Here is a 17,100-nt window from a genome sequence, read left to right as displayed (position 1 = left end):
TGCAAATAGTCAAATACCATCCCTTAACGGTTTATTCACTCAAGGAATGCCACCGCCTCCGGTTCTACTTCCCGATGAATGCGAGTAATTTGAGAAGAAAAGAATGGGGACCCAGGGGGCATGCACCCTGGCCTGCCTCGGGCAGAGAAAACCTTAGGTATAAAGTTAATTTCCGCAGAAGAATGGACTAGTCCGTACCCCGTCCAAAAAAGGAAGAGAGGGTTGTTCTAGGATAAAATTCTTTTGTCAAAGTTATGTTGAAGCGGAAGAATCGCTCCCTTTGTCTAAAGAAGTGGGCTCTCCTAAGGAGGGGATCTATTTGTGGCAGCAAGAAGGCACCATCTTTGAATGTCAAGCCTCACCCATTAAAACAATATGTTTTAAAAGAGAAGTAGGGGCAGTCTTCAAAGAAAGAGAGGAAATTGCTGCAACAAGTAGTCACCATCCTTAGCAACCTAATGATAGACATCGCCGAAAAGAGAGTTTAGTTTGCGGCAGCAAACAAAACCATTTTTCGGATAATAAGTAAGAGGACCTCTCCCCCGTAACACCAATGTTTTATCTGTTGCGATCTTGCAAAAATCAAAAAGTGAACTGATGGGAAGACAAGTACCATCGGCACCGAAAAATAACGAGAAGACAAGTATCGTTAAAAATATAGCAAGACGACAAGTAGAAAAACAAAGGTGGGACAGAGGAGAAGAAGAGCCTTGAAATTATACTTTATACCTGGGGGCATGCAAACCTTTTGGAGTGCAAGCACGGGACGACTATTTATTTTTTGTAAATTTTTAGGTCCTCCCTTTAAACCTGTAGGTCTAACCCGTTAAACTCGTAGGATTAGCCGTTTCCAGCTTGCATAAAGAAAGGATGAAGGGCAAAAGTTAAAACCTGCCAAATTGGAGTAATTAGTGAGGTATCGCTCCTTAAATAAGATTACCTCACCTAAAGCATTCCTTGTATTAAGACTGGTATAATCGAGCAGTTTTAGCAATGTTCATGCTCGTTAAAAAATAAACGCAAGAATCGAGCAGTTTTGTACAGAGTTCATGCTCGTTAAAAAATAAACACAAGTTGTGAGCAATCTTTCCCTACAGTTCAAGCTCATCCAGAAAAAATGAACCGGTAAACAACCTCGAGAAATGTAACCTTTGAAAGCCATATTAAAAGCCCTTGGTCGTGTTTATATGCCATCACCTCCATCCGTTCATTTGGCCAATCGTTCACCTCCATATGTTTGTTTACCCATTTTGAGGAACAGCTGTGAAGAGTGATTTCACTTAGCCATCCTTGTGACACTGCCGTGATTGGAGAATTCCAACCTGTACCTGGAATCTGCTGCTATCCCTGTTCATCACTCGTTCCTCAAAAGACGAGTCTTCTTTGAGCTCTTTTCACTGACTCGTAAAATATGAAAAGTTTGCCGAGTTTTGGCCTTCCAGCTCGTTAAAGGACAAGAAGAGCTATCCCTCTAGATTTTAATCTTTTTGGACCTGAGGGATTATTACACAAAAAGATCGAGCGCTTGTTTTGTTCGGCTCGTTAAAGAAATCGAAAATTCATCCCTTCTGTATTGTTTTATACTTTTTCGGACTTAAGGGATTAGAAGACGAAAAATGAATTTTGGAGTTAACTTTTCGTACCTTTTCAGACTCTCTAAAAATGAAAAGGACCGAGTTTTCTTTGTCGTTAGACTCGTTAAAATGATTAAATAGCGACAAACTTGTCTTTAGACGAGAACAAGTTTCCCTATCGCTAGGCTCGTTAAAACATAGCGATGGGCTTGCCCGAAGGGCAGGTTATAGAACAAGCATATGTTATCCTCCTCAAGCTTGACAAAAATAAAGAGGTACTGGTCAGCAATGACTGGGGAAAAATTGGGAGAACCTCACAGCATTAATGGTAGCAAGTCGCTCTTGAACATGACACTTTGTCCTCCGTATCACATCGGGTTGGGTTGTTTCATTCACCGGTCTCATAACCATGGTCTTCGCCACACCATCCACAATTGGGGTAATGCTACCAATCCATCACATCAATGTTGTTATATGTTCAAGAGATGTGGTTCTGTAAAGAGTCAACCGTGTTCCACCCACTGCCATACATTATCCTTCATCCACTTCATGACCGCCACCCTGAATCATACATCACAGTTTGTTTTCACCTCATCACAATCACTAGCTCCGTTCCGTGTCACTGATGTGGGATTCATTAAGGCCCTCCTTTGACGGATCACTCCTTGTCGACATCAGCTCATTATCCAAGGAGTTGATCTAGGAACACCCCCCTCAGTACTTTGAAGCTTGCATGCCTCAATGGCAAGTTTCTCACTTCCGGCGACAGGTATACATCAACGACCTTCGACCAGAAGATTTTGCATGGTGGTCGACGCCAAGTCCTTTATTCCCACCATGTGGATTGTACTGCCGTACCTTGAGGGTCATCATCCTTATCGGTGACTCCTCTCGCGCTTGTTAACGGTTTACATCATTGACCGGTAATCAAGCGATGTCTTTCCATGTTCGACTTCAAGAAATTCTCACATGGATCGACTTGTACATCGAGTGAAGATCGGAAGAGATTGAAGACCCCGGATCTAGTTTCATCCATCCGGGCTGCGATATATATTCAGGACATAAAGACATTTGATATGTACACCATTACAGCAGATGATCATCCTTCTCAAAGGATGATAATTTCAGCAGAGAATTATCAGTCTACAATCAGACGATCGTCTGTTCTATGTACCAAAATGTATTTATAAAGCTGAGCATGGGAATGCCCGCCTCAGCTAGATCATGAAAAATGTATGAAAAATCATGTATTGTATTGTATCTTATTATAGGACACTTCTCAGCAGATTGAATGAACTTCGGATCCTCTCAATAAAGCATTTCACCCGATAAACGACCTCATACTTTAGGGGGCATCTGTTATAGACAATTTTGTGCCTTACAGCAACAAGCATGAATTGTCAATAATCCAAGGGATCCAAAGTTCCCTAAACATGATGTTCCTACCCCTAGAGGAACAAGGTCAGCAAACCAACAGCTCTCAGATCAGTTCTCCACCTGAAAACACTAAAAAACAAGCAATCCTGAAATCAAAGCAGGTGCTCCACTAGGTTTCTGCGCTGAAACTCAGTTGCTCCATGGTGTACCTGCGTTGCAAAGCAAGTGGGACAAAGGCCACCTACGCTGAGCGAGAAGGGACAAGTGGCACAGTGAGTCATTGCTTTGGAATCTTCCAAAAATGACACTTGGATCAGGTATTTCGCCTTGTGATGAGTCAGAGGCTCTGTTTCTCCAAGTGGAAGCAAAGTTCTCCAAGTGGACTCAAGAACTGAAGATCAACTAAAGATTAACTGAAGAGAGAGAGGACACAAGGCAGCTACACATCAGTTGCAAGCTGACTCATCCTTTCTCAATTCATCTATATATTGAGCTCTCTCCTATGAGCTCAGGAGGCTGGAATTTTGTGCAAAGTAATGATATGCTGTTGGTTTCACTATTGAGTTATTGGGTGATTGTTTGAGAGAGGTGAAGAAGAGCAATTCTTTCTGTTGGGAGGTGTTGCTAGGTTGGAGCCTTCAATGGTTGTAACACTCTCAGAACCTTTATTTCTTCATTAATAAAAGCTATTGAGGTTCTTCTATGTGCTCTTGTTTCAATTATATATTGTGATGATTGCATGTTTGGTTTACACTAATCCATGAACCAGTTATGATTGCATGCCTCTTGTAGTTTCCTTCTTTGTTATTTTGCAGGATCTCATCGTAGCTGGGCGAGCAGAAGAACAAAGAGCTAGGAGCAAGCGGCCAAAGAGAAGAGTTTGGATTCGACATTAAGCGCAAGGCAACGGTTAGTGCTTTCTCCATTCTCTTTTGCTTTCATAAAGAAGTAAACCTTAAGTAGTTTGTTTTACAGTTGTTGCTAAGGAACTGTCACCCTTAGAGTGGGATAGGGTCATCCGAGTCGGATACTTTTCCCTACAACAGAGAGTTGCCATCAAGGACAACACCTGTACCATAGCACCACTCCTGTGCCAAAATGCCAACAATCTCCCCCTTTGGACTTGATGGCAACCCCAAGGTCCTCAAAGTGATACTCCCCCTTTGTCATCAAGGGCAAAGGGAAGTGCTCCCCCTGAGTACATGTAGATATCTCTGCTCTATTGTGCTAAACATGCTCCCCCTGACTGTAGGCAAGATCTGCAAAGGATGTTCTTCAAGAAGAACCAAGACATATACATTATGAAAGACCTTCCTATCACCAAAAGAATCAATACATACATCCATCACCCAACCAAGTGGGGATAATCCACCCAACCAAGTGGGGATATATCATAAATTTACATATGACAACCAATCACATTGCATCAATCATCCCAGGCATAGTGGGGAAACCAAAATAGGTCATTACATGACCTTGATAAAAAAGATATACATGACATAGAAACAAAATATCAAGACTATGCAAATCACCAATAACTACTATCAGCGACATCTGACAATCACTGTATATATCAGCAACCATGTTGTTCTCCTGTTCTCCTTTCTGCAGCTGATCCACCTGAAACAAAAACAGTTTGAGTACTAGAACAAAGAGCTTCTAAGGTAATGCCAACAATGCATTGTTAGAAGATTATATGCTCCCCCTGAACCTGTGCTTGATGGTCTCTGACAGACCCATATCAGACTCTCTTCAACCAGAGTTTGTTCTTGCTGATTTTCTTCAGAATTCCATATACGCAACTGCACCTGCATAAATCTGCGTATGTACGGGATTCCCCTCATCCAACTCGCGTACACCAACTTTTCTTTGAAACAAACAAGCTTCAACAGCAGGATGAAGCATCAACTACTCCCATCTTCTGCCTGAGATATTCAAAAGTTTCCCTGGGCAGTGGTTTGGTAAGGATATCAGCAATTTGTTCCTTGGAAGGAACATACTCCAACTTGACTTTTTTCTCAAGCACTTGTTCCCGAAGAATGTGATATTTGATAGGTATGTGCTTGGTCTTTGAATGCATGACAGGATTCTTTGAAATGCTTATTGCACTTGTATTATCACATAAGATAGAGACAGGTGGAGTACAAGTGATTTGAAAATCCTGCAAGGTTTGCATCATCCAAAGAAGTTGAGTGCAACAAGATGCAGCAACCACATATTCCACTTCAGCTGTAAATAAAGAAATCGAACTCTGTTTCTTGCTGAACCAAGATACTAATCTGGAACCCATAAAGAATACACTACCACTTGTGCTCTTCCTGTCATTCACGCTTCCGGCCCAATCTGCATCTTTGTAAGCATGAAGTGTGAGATCTGTATCTCTAGGGTACCATAAGCCATAGTTTTGAGTTCCTTGAAGGTACTTGAATATTCTCTTGACTTCCTGAAGATGAGTTTCCTTTGGATTTGCCTAAAATCTTCCAACTATTCCCACTGCATGCATGATGTCTGGTTGATGCACTGCTGTCGATTCATCATTTTCACTGAGGCTGCATCCTGTAACCATGGGGGTACATACTGGTTTTGAATCTTCCATGCCATACTTCTTCAGGATCTGCTTGAGGTACTTGGTTTGAGACAAGAAGATACCGCCTTCATTTTGTTGGATTTGCAATCCAAGAAAGTATGTCAGTTCTCCGAGCAAAGACATTTCGAATTCTTTCTGCATCACCAAGGCAAAGCTTTGACTCATACCTTCTTCGTTGCTGCCAAAGATAATATCATCTACATACACAACAAGTATTAGAAATTTGTCATTTTCAATTTTTATATAAAGATTACTATCTGCTGATCCTTTTGAAAAACCTTGTTGATGAAGGTATTTGTCCAAGCGGTAGTACCAAGCCCTTGGAGCTTGTTTAAGGCCATAGAGAGCCTTTTTAAGTCTGCATACAAGATTTGGATCATTCCCAAGGATAAAGCCACCTGGTTGCTCTATGTACACTTCTTCTTCTAAGTCTCCATTCAGAAAGGTTGATTTTATGTCCATTTGAAATACTTTGAACTTCTAGAAGCTAGAGAGAGCAAGGAACATTCTGTTGGCCTCAAGTCTAGCAACGGGAGAAAAAGTTTCTTCAAAGTCTATTCCTTCCTGTTGATCATACCCTTTACAAACAAGTCTAGCCTTGTTTCTAGTCACTTCCCCATTTTCATTCAACTTATTTTTGAAGATCCATTTTGTTCCTATGACATTTTTGTCTTTTGGTCTAGGAACCAACTCCCAAGTGTTATTATTTTCGATCTTCTCAAGCTCTTCATCCATTGCCTTAACCCAACACTCATCTTTGCATGCTTCTTTTACATTTTGCGGTTCAGTGGAAGAGAGCAATGCCAAATAGCTTGAAGCTTTTGCTATTGTTCTTCTTGTTTGTATACCTGTTTCTTTCTACCCCAAAATTTGAGATTCTGGATGATTCTTTTGAACGTACCTGGATGGAGTCTTCTCTTTTATCCTTATCTATTCCTCTGGTGCCTCTTGGGGTTCTTCTTCAACATCTATCTAATTTGGAGAGTAGTCTTCATCCTCATTGATATTTTCATGATTCACTTCCCTAGGGATGTATCCTTTTTCATCAACCACTACATCAATGTTGTCAACAATTCTTCCAAGTCTTTTATTGTAACACTTATATGCTTTACTGTATGGAGAATAATCAAGGAGAATGCCTTCATCTGCTCTAGGTTCAAGTTTGCCAAGCTGCTCATCAGTATTCTTAATATAGCATTTTCTCCCAAAAATTTTGAAATGCTTTATCGAAGGAGTCTCACCATACCAGAGCTCATGAGGAGTTTGAGTGTTGTTCACTCGGACATTTGTTTTGTTGAGAATAACAACCGCAGCATATGCAGCTTCACCCCAGAAGGTTGCGGGAGTTCCAGACTCATCAAGCATAGCATGAGCCATTTGTTGGACTGTTATGTTCATCCTTTCCGCCACTCCATTTTGCTTAGGAGTCTTAGCTGTAGAGAATTCCCTTCTTATTCCATGTTCTTCGCAGAAATCAAAAAATTCATTTGAGGTAAATTCCCCACCTCTGTCAGACCTGAGGCACTTAATTATTTGATTCATTTTCAACCAAAGCTTTGAAGGATTTTAATTTTTCGAATGCTTTGTCTTTGTGCTTCATAAGTCCTAACCAAACAAACCTGGAGAAGTCGTCAATGAATAATATAAGGTATTCTTCTCCTCGAGGTGACCTTGTCCTAAATGGACCACATACATCTGTATGGACTAGCTCAAGAGGCCTGCTAGCTGATCCTTCCTTCTCAGGAAAGTTAGTTCTGGTTTGCTTACCAAACTGACATGATTTGCATATGATGTTGTCTAGAATTTTGATATCTGGAAGACCATGAACTGCCTGGTATTTGCATGCTTTCCTTATTTGTGAAAAGCTTAGATGCCCCAACCTCCGGTGCCATAACCAGTGTTCATCATCCTTGCTTAAATAACATTGTTGTTGTCCTTCTTCAAATATGTATAGATTATTTGGAGTTCTTCTGCCTTTGATCACTGTTTCTCCTGTATCAAGATCACGAACACTACATCCATTTGATCGAAATATTACTTCGGTTCCTTGATCGCACATCTGACTAACACCCAGTATATTATGCTTCAAGCCATCAACATACAAAACATTTCCAGCTTTGACCTATTCTTTTAACTGAGCAGTGCCTTTTCCTTTTATGGCTGCAGGGGTATCATTTCCAAAAGACACCTTCTTTCCCTTTTCTAATGTAGTATATGATTCAAGTTTTTCTTTATCCCCTGTCATATGCTTCGAACATCCGCTGTCGATATACCATATATTTTCCTGTTCTTCTACATAGAAGGCTATCCCACATCTTTCTGGTTGTGGTTCCTTCATTCTCCATGTACTGGCACTTGAGGTATGTTCCTTCTGAGTTGTCTTCCAAAACCTGCTCCTGCATTCAGAATCTTCATGACCAAATTTATTACAAATAGAACATTCAACTTCATTTTCAAGGGTCGAAAAGTTGTTATAAGTCCTTTTCGTGATTCCAGTCATATTCCTTTGTTTTTGAGCTTCTCTAGTCATGATTGTCTTATAGGCAACACATTGAGTTGCTTTTTGACCAAAATTATGGAAAGAGAAACATTGGCCATTGAAGAAACTCCTGCGATTATCAAATCTATCATCCAACCGATTGTAGTTTCTACTGACATCCATTCTTGAGGAAAATTGGGAAGATTTTACCTGTAGCTGATTGTAGCTTCTATTTGTCCTTAAGGTAGCTTGTCCCCAATTTTGTTGATAGTCTTTATTTGTTCTTGAGGTAAACTGTCCCTGATTTACCTGATGATTTCTATTAGGCCTTTGCTCGCTCTTCTTTGCTGCATCAAGATAAATTTTGGAGGTAGAAGCTTGAGATGTTTCTCCATTATATCCCAGACCTATTTTGATTAGTGGAGAACGTTGCACATTGATAATCTCATCCAGAGTTTCAAATCCTTTAACAAATTTAAGATTAATAGCTTTTTTTTTCTCAATCTCCTTTCTAAGACAAACAATTCCACATTCCAATTTTTCAAGATGTTTTTCCCTTTCAGCCAGTTGACATTGTAGAGAATCAATAATTGCACTTTTCTCTTCTAAGAAGATTCTGAGATTCGTCATCTCTTCACAAAATCCTTCTACATCTATAGCATCCATGTAGTCATCATCTTCAAAAGCCATTAAAAGTTTATACTTATTACCTCGTTCATCTTCGTCACTATTTGAAAGTCCATCACTATCTTCATGAGTGTAATAGCTTTTCTTATTTGCATTCTGTTTCTTGTTCCATCTAACAGGTTCCTTCCCTTTGTCAATCTTATCCTTGTGAGGACATTTGGCAGCATATTGACCGACTCTTCCACAAGCAAAGCATTTGAAAGGTAACTTACCTCAGAACCGTCCAGTACCTCGTTGAAGATTTATGAAAAAATTTGACTCGTCTTCTTCTTCTGACACGTGCCCTGACTCATAGTACTCGCCTTTGCCTGAAGCCTTGAAGGCAGCTTCTCTCTTGTCTGATGGTCCTCCTTTCCTCATTTCATAAGCAGTTAGAATTCCATGCAGCTGTGACATTTTAAGGCTTTGTAGATTCTCTTTTTCTTCTATTTCAGAAACTTTAGATTCAAACCTAGGGGACAAATATCTTAGAACTTTTTCAACCACAACAACCTCTTTTATTTCTTCACCCAGATTTTTCATACAATTAACAATCTCATCTACATGAAGAAAATAGTTAGCCACACTTTCATCATTATACATCTTGAGATTTTCATACTGAATCCTGAGGGTTTGAAGTTTTGCTCATTTCACCTGATCATCTCCTTCATAGCTTAGGACAATCTTGTCCCATATTTCTTTTGTTGATTTTAACTGCATAACTTTCACGAATTTTGATTGAGATAGACATCCCAATAGAGTATTGACTGCCTTTGCATTTGTTTCATATTTCTTCTTCTCAGCCGGATCTGTAGGAGTTGCTGCTGGAAAAGTATATCCTGTATCTATGATATCCCAGACTTCTGTACCCAAAGATTGAAGATAGGCAGTAACTCTTAGCTTCCAATATACGAAGTTTGTCCCATCAAAAACCGGTGGCCTGATTGATGATTCCCTCTCGTAGTTGCTCATGATGAAAGATCTTCCTTCAAGCGATCAAGCTTCTTCAGAAGGACCTGCTCTGATACCAATTGTTGGAAATAATACTGGGGGGGGGGGGGGGGGTGAATCAGTATTATCAAGTCAAATATTTCCTTTTTCAATTCCAGATGATATACGCTACTTCTGTTAATAAAAACCGCGTATATACGCAACTACAGATAAAGAAACCTGCGTATACAAAGCAAACTTATAATTTGATTTACCTTTCAGATGTCAGTTATTAATCTGTGAATCAGAAGAAAATAAACAGTACCAGAAACAGATCATAAGACAGTCACACACAAGAACACAAGATATAAGGAGGAAGCCCAATGTGGGTGAAAACCCCCTGCTGCAATTTGTCTCTATCTTCTTTTTAATTAGAAATTTCTCTTTACAATGTTTTGTACTGGTGCAGTCTTTACCAGTACGCAGGCTGCAACCTGGAGAGAGCTACAACTCTCTCTCATTCTCCAGCTTTCCTGGAAGGGAGCTCCAACCGCCTAAGTTCTTGTACTAGCTTGAGATACTAGTACGCAAGCTCCTACCTGTAGAAGGCTGTAACCTTCTCTTTGCTTTCAGGGACCCCGTTTCATTAATTTTCAGACTGGATCCACAAGTAACATCAATCAAACATCAAGCATTTCTGCATAACCCAAACTCCTTTTCACCAATCAAAAGCTGAACCAAATAAACACTTCTCTGATCGCTATACCCAGCACACAGTAACTGTAATCAAACACCAATTCTGAACCCAGAACACTGCAGTAATAAAACAGAAGCAGCTAGAGCATAAATCAAGATATATACGCTACTTCACTGTTCAGTAACCTGCAATTATATGCCTCTGTACCACAACCAACCTGCGTATATGCTTCTTTCACTCATAGAAAAAGCGTGTATACGCACCTGTAATTCACTGAACCTGCATACAGATCTATAAAGGATAATTTATTCTTTTAAGCATTCAGATATCAGTTAACCCAAATTTATAGATCAAGAGTGCGCCACATATAACAGGTCAAAATCATACAGAGATACCAATGTTCAAGCCTTGAGATTTTGATCCATCAATAGTCCTTATCCTTCTTACGGTCAGGTTCCTCCTTCATTCAGATCTAGATCTGCACCATAACCCAATCACCAGTATTCCAGATCTCATACGTTATCAGATATTCAATAATAATTCAGATGATCCCTTGTCACATGATCTCCTTCCTCTTTTATAGTTTTAGGCCTTCCACAATACGACGGTCCAAAACCATAATAAACCAATACCAAGGGCCCAAAACCTGTGGTCAACACTCCTGACGAGATACCATGGTCCAAAACCATAGGTTCAAATTCCAAGGACTAACAACCATGGACCAAAAATAAGTTTCCCACCATGTATGCGCTTTTCTGTGCATAAAATTGTGTGTATACGCATACGCGACTTCTGAACGTATAACCCACGTGTATACGCATGTTTGGCAAGGTGAACCTGTGTATACAAGATTTCCTTCATTCTAAGCGCCTGAACTGAGATCTGTCACCAAAGAGAGTTTCCATCAAGGACAACACCTGTACCATAGCACCCCTCCTGTGCCAAAATGCCAACAAAAATGATCCCATATAATTACCCATTTATGAGGCTCATCAATGATTTGCCTTGTCCAATGGACCTTTGGCTCTTTTCTTCTTTTCCTTCAAACATTTCCTGTATGTGGCCATTCTCTTCCAACATATAGAAACATGATGGTTATCCAAATCAAAAAAGGAACATTCAATTCTTTTTCCATGCTTATGTGCAAATTTACCGTGCTTTGCAAAATCAAAAGGAATATGATTAGAACCTGATTTATACCTGCCTCTTTCACCTTTATTGCCTTCATGAGGAGGTGAAGCAAATGAAGAAGTGGCTCCCTTTGGAACACCATCAATCTCCTCAAGGCTGTTAGAGTTTCCACAAGTGTGTGCTTCTGAAAACCTGTATCCTACAAGTGATGTTTCAATCTATTGCATTTCTCTTGAACACAATCTTCACACTTTGCAATACAACTCCTTCTTGGAGTTGTTTCAATGGCCTTCATGGCAGATTTGGAACTCTCTCCATAAGACTATCGATAGCCAAGACCCAAATACTTAGGCCTTTCATCAACCGTTATTGGTTCAATAATGCCTTGTGCATGATTTCCCAAGCCCTTTCCTTCATAGCCCATCTTGGACATTAGCTTGGAACCTATGCCTCTAGTATGTTTTTAAAAAGAACCAATATAAGCATTCTTAGAAGAATTTGAAGACAAACTGGAATGGTTTACCTCTTCTTGAAGCTGATACTTGACCAATTCATATTTGCAATATGAAGTTGCCTCTCCACTTCCTACAGTCTGTTAGAAAGCAACTTCTTCTCTTCCTTGATGGAATTCAAATGCTCTCTAAGTATGTTGCTCTTCCTTCCATCCTCATACATTTCTCTCACCAAATCCATCATGACGAACAATTCTTGCTTCATGTCTTCATCAAAGAAAATTGTGAAGAAAGGAGAATTTGAGGACTCACTTGTAGAAGTTGTCATTATGCCAATGAACAAAGTACTTCAAACAAGACTAACAAAGATCTTATTCAAGCAACCTTTTGCAGCAAACCTCTTCTACTCCAAGGATTTCTTTGAGGTCCTTTGGGATAGAAGAATGCCTTTAGGCCTTCTTCCCATTTGTCCTTCCTAGACTGAGCTATCAGTAGCTTTCCCTTTACCTCTACACACTCAAACAATATTCAGTCTACAAATAAGCATACAATCAATTAGATAATCAATCCTTGACTACCCAAACACTTTTCAGACAAGCAATCTTTGCCCTATCAATCAAGCATTCTAATATAACCTTCTTGAAGGTGGCATTAACCAAACTTAGGCTTCGATAACACCTCATCTGAAAATGGGGCACTTAGGCTTCTTGTCTAGCTTGTAAGAACCTCTCCCACTTCCAAAGCTTAAATATTCCCAAGTCTTATTGATTAACCAATGCGGAATTGATAATATGCTTTCTAATATAGTGTATGCTTATGTTTTTTTTAAATTGTTTAGGTGTTGTAAATTGATTTGCTTAAACTGATATAAAGCAAATAGTAGCAATTAAAACAGCAGATATAATGCAGCAATAAAACACAGACAGAACAACAATATTAATTTGGATTTCACCCAAAAACTCTTGGGCTACGTCTCCGTGAGCTCTAGTCAACTCGACTAGGCTCTCTGGAATTATGGTAAAGTCCTTTTACAATCTCCCTGGCTCAACTCCATTGGTTTTACACAGAAGCAATGGGTTTAGACACCATTTATCCCCTACTCTTGAAGCTCCCGACTTTCTAGCTCTTGGCTCTCACTCTGGCTTTTGGCTCTGGCTCTGGCTCTTCGGCTCTAGCTTCTTTGGCTCTCTGCAATGTATAGCTCTCTAGCTTTTCACTTGACCTCCAAGTGACTCCCTCGGCTGCTCTGCACATTTGCTTTTGCTCTCTCGGCCTCTTTTTTCTTCTGTCTTTTTCTTTCTGCACTCCTACTCTCAATTGCCTTAGCTTCCTGCTTTGGCTTCACCTTCTATGATCCTATCTCAGAACACCTTTTTGTCTCTGTAATTCTGTAGCTTTTAAGCCAACTGGCGCTATCCATTTGTTTTCCTCTTCCGAGCTTTTAGGCTCCCGACCTCTATCAGCTCAGATCCCCCTCTGAGCATTAGAAATCACTATTAAATGCCTTCAGGGATGGTGGCCACCTGTTCTGCAATGGAGGGGACCATCGGACCTTTGAAATCCACAAAAAATAGTGTTCTCTGATTACACAGAGAAACATTATAAAAACATAGGAAAAATCTGCCAAACCATTGTTTATTGGACTTCAAATATTATGAATTCCACCTTATTTTCCATCGGTTCTTCCTTTTAAATTGCTATCACATGTCACAAATGCCCGTTCTATGGTTTCCCTTTGTATTTGTAAAAATACATTAAAACCTTTGAAAAATATGACAAAGGGCTTTATGGTGGACTTCAAATACTTATGCAACAGAATCTATAACCCTTTCAGGTCTAGTTGCATCACATTGGCTCATATATATATATGGCCCCGCTCCATCATATTTCTCTGACGTGATATTGTGATGCGATTGATCACAATCGCGTATTGCATGGACCCAGGGTCTTTCCATATGGCATATCCAATTGCGATCCATCGATATTGATGATCACGATATCACATTGGCTCGGTCCTTTCCTTAAGTTCCATGCCCTCACCGATGTCGATCTGTTGATCTGCGATTGTAATGTCACTCGGTGCGGGGTCCCGTCTTAAGCCCCATGCCACCACCGATGCCGATCTATCGACCGGTGATCGTAGTGTCGCATTACCCTGGGTCTTTTGCTCATATTATATGCCTATTCCCGCCTCCAACCTGATATGTTGGGGATCAGCAATTGGGGGTGCTTCCCCTTTCCGCTTAAGTCTGCTTTGGACCTCCTCCATGTTGAGTGTGGAGCCTGATTATCTTCTGTATTCAAAGGTCTTAGCCAAATGTATACCCTAGGAAGACTGTACACTCCTCCACATGGGGGTCCAGGGGGGCTAATCCCCCCCGGCGGGGGTTCGGGGGCAGCGCCCTCAAAGCTAAAAATAGATGTAAAATTGCCTTGTAAAAGTATAGTACCTTCTAGTCAATCCGGTTCGTTCATTAGGAGGATGATCTGACGGTAGAAGTTATGTTTAATTTAGGGTTTTTTTCCCCAGAAGGCAACCACTCACTATATATGAGGGAATTGTATTACATATATGTATATCTGTATTCTGAGTGAGGAAGAGAGAGGAGATTGAGAGCGAAGAGGGAGTTATAGCAGATCTGCTGTAGGTTATATCTCTTAAATTTGTTGGATAATATAATAAAAGAAGGACTGGCTGTTTCTCCGTGGACGTAGCCCAAACTGGGTGAACCACGTATATCTGTGTCTCTCTTGTTTTATGCATTTTTAGTGTTTATATTTCCGCAATATTTTATGTGTTCCATTGCTCTGTAATATATACTTTTCTAACAACTGGTATCAGAGCCGAAGGTCTATTTGGCTGATAAACTCGTAGGATAGAAGGGTTCCTGGTCCGAGTGGGAGCAATGGTAGAAGATGGTAGGTTTAGGGTCGAAAAATTCAACGGCCAAAACTACTAGCTATGGAAGATGTAGATGGAAGATTATCTGTATTAGAGAGATTTGTACCTACCATTGAGTGGAGAGACAAAAAAGCCGACAAGTATCACAGACACAGAATGGGATATTCTTGACAGAAAGGCACTTGGAACAATACGGGTGTGCCTAACGGCATCGATAGTGTTTAATATTTCAAAGGAAACAACAATAGTGGGTTTAATGTTGGCATTGGCCAAACTATATGAAAAACCCTCGGCCTCAAATAAGGTATTTCTTATGAAGCATTTATTTAATATGAATATGTCAGAAGGTGGATCTGTTGCAACCATTTAAATGATTTTAATACAGTTCCAAGTCAGTTAAGTTCTGTAGGGGTAAATTTTGATGATGAAGTTAGGGCTCTATTATTTCTATGCTCATTGCCAGAAAGTTGGAATGACTTAGATATGGCCATTAGTAGCTCTATCTCTGGATCTAGTACTTTAAAGTTTGACGATGTTGTCGGTGCAATCCTTGGCGATGAAATGTGACAAAAAAGCTCCAATGAGACATCAGGTAATGCTTTGACTCCAGAGACTAGGGGAAGAAAAATGGAAAGAGGAAGGAGCCCAGTATATCGAAGTAAGTCAATAAAAGGAAAATCTAAGTCCACATCGGGGATATTGTGATGGAAATGTGGGAATAAAGGACACTTGAAGAAATACTGCAAGTCTTAGAAGGGAAAAGAAGGAGACATGTAGCAAGAAACTAATCATGAAGTGAATGTAACAGGTGATGTGTTGCAAGATTCTTTGATTCTTTCATTAGAAAATATTATTGATGCCGGGGTGGTAGATTCAGAGGCATCATTCCATGCCACACCTGATAAGAAACATTTCCATGATTATGTTCAAGGATATTTTGGAAAAGTTTGATTGGGTGATGATAAACACTATAAAATCATTGGAATGGGTATAGTTTTCATAAAACAACAGAATGGAAATCAATGGCTATTGAAGGAGGTAAGGCATGTTCTAGATCTGAAGGAAAATCTAATTTCAACTGGGTAGTTGGGAGGTGAAGGTTGCGTAACTACTTTCACAGATAAAACCTGGAAGGTCACTAAAGGATCCTTGGTAATAGTGAAAGGAGGAAAGGTTGGTACATTGTATTTATGCCATGGTATTTCTAATTCTGTTAATGATTTAACTTGTACAGGATAAGATACGACATTGTGGCATCATAAGCTCAAGCATATGAGTGAGAAGGGGATGCAGATTATTCACTCAAGAAATTTGTTCCCAGGTTTGAAGCATGTTGATTTAAGATTCTATGAAAATTGTGTTTATGGAAAACAGAAGAGAATCAGATTCCTTAGAGTTGGGAAAGAAAAGAAGAGCAAAAAATTAGAGCTTGTGCATATAGATGTATGGGGACCTGCTCAGGTATCATCTCTTGGTGGCTCTTGATATTATGTTACTTTTATTGATGACGCAACCAGAAAAAACCTAGATTTATTGTATTCGAAATAAATCTGATGTATTTGATACTTTCAAGAAATGGAAAGCTTTGGTTGAAAATGAGATAGGGAAAAGGTTGAAGTGTCTCAGATCAGATAACGGAGGTGAATATTGCAGCAAAGAGTTTGATAGGTACTATTCAGAAAATGGAATTCGTAGAGAGAAGAAAGTTCCAGGAACACCACAAGAAAATGGCGTGTCAGAAAGGATGAACAAGACAATCATGGAGTGTGCAAGGTGCATGAGATTGCATGTAGGATTGCCTTTATAATTTTGGGCAGATGTTGTAGATGCTGTTGTTTATCTAATAAACAGAGGGCCTTCAAGTTCCTTGGATGGTGGTATTCTAGAGGAGGCATGGACAGGTAAAAAGGTAAACTACTCATTTTTAAAGACTTTTGGTTGTGAAGCCTTTGTCCACATTAATAAAGAAAATGGAACAAAGCTTGAGGCAAAATCAAAGAAATGTACCTTTATTGGATAGGGGTGTTAATGATTTTGGTTATCTCTTATATGATTATGAAAATCACAAAATCATTAGGAGCAGATATGTAATATTCAATGAAAAAGTATTGTATAAGAATTAGTTGTAGGAAAAGAAACAGGAAAAAGAAAACAAAGAATACATAGTGCTTAACGATATCACAGGAAAAGTGATGGTGCCTGAAAATCATAATGATCAACAACTAGAACAACAACCACAACAACAACAAACACCTCAAACACCTGAAAGTGGTGTTAGAAGATCTACCAGGATAACTGGACCCCT

This window comes from Pinus tabuliformis, chromosome 4_1 (genome assembly GCF_031772625.1).
Source record: "Pinus tabuliformis cultivar Carrire ecotype Pingquan chromosome 4_1, CPIR1, whole genome shotgun sequence".
Lineage (NCBI taxonomy): Eukaryota > Viridiplantae > Streptophyta > Pinopsida > Pinales > Pinaceae > Pinus > Pinus tabuliformis.
Note: the sequence above shows the minus strand (reverse complement) of the source record.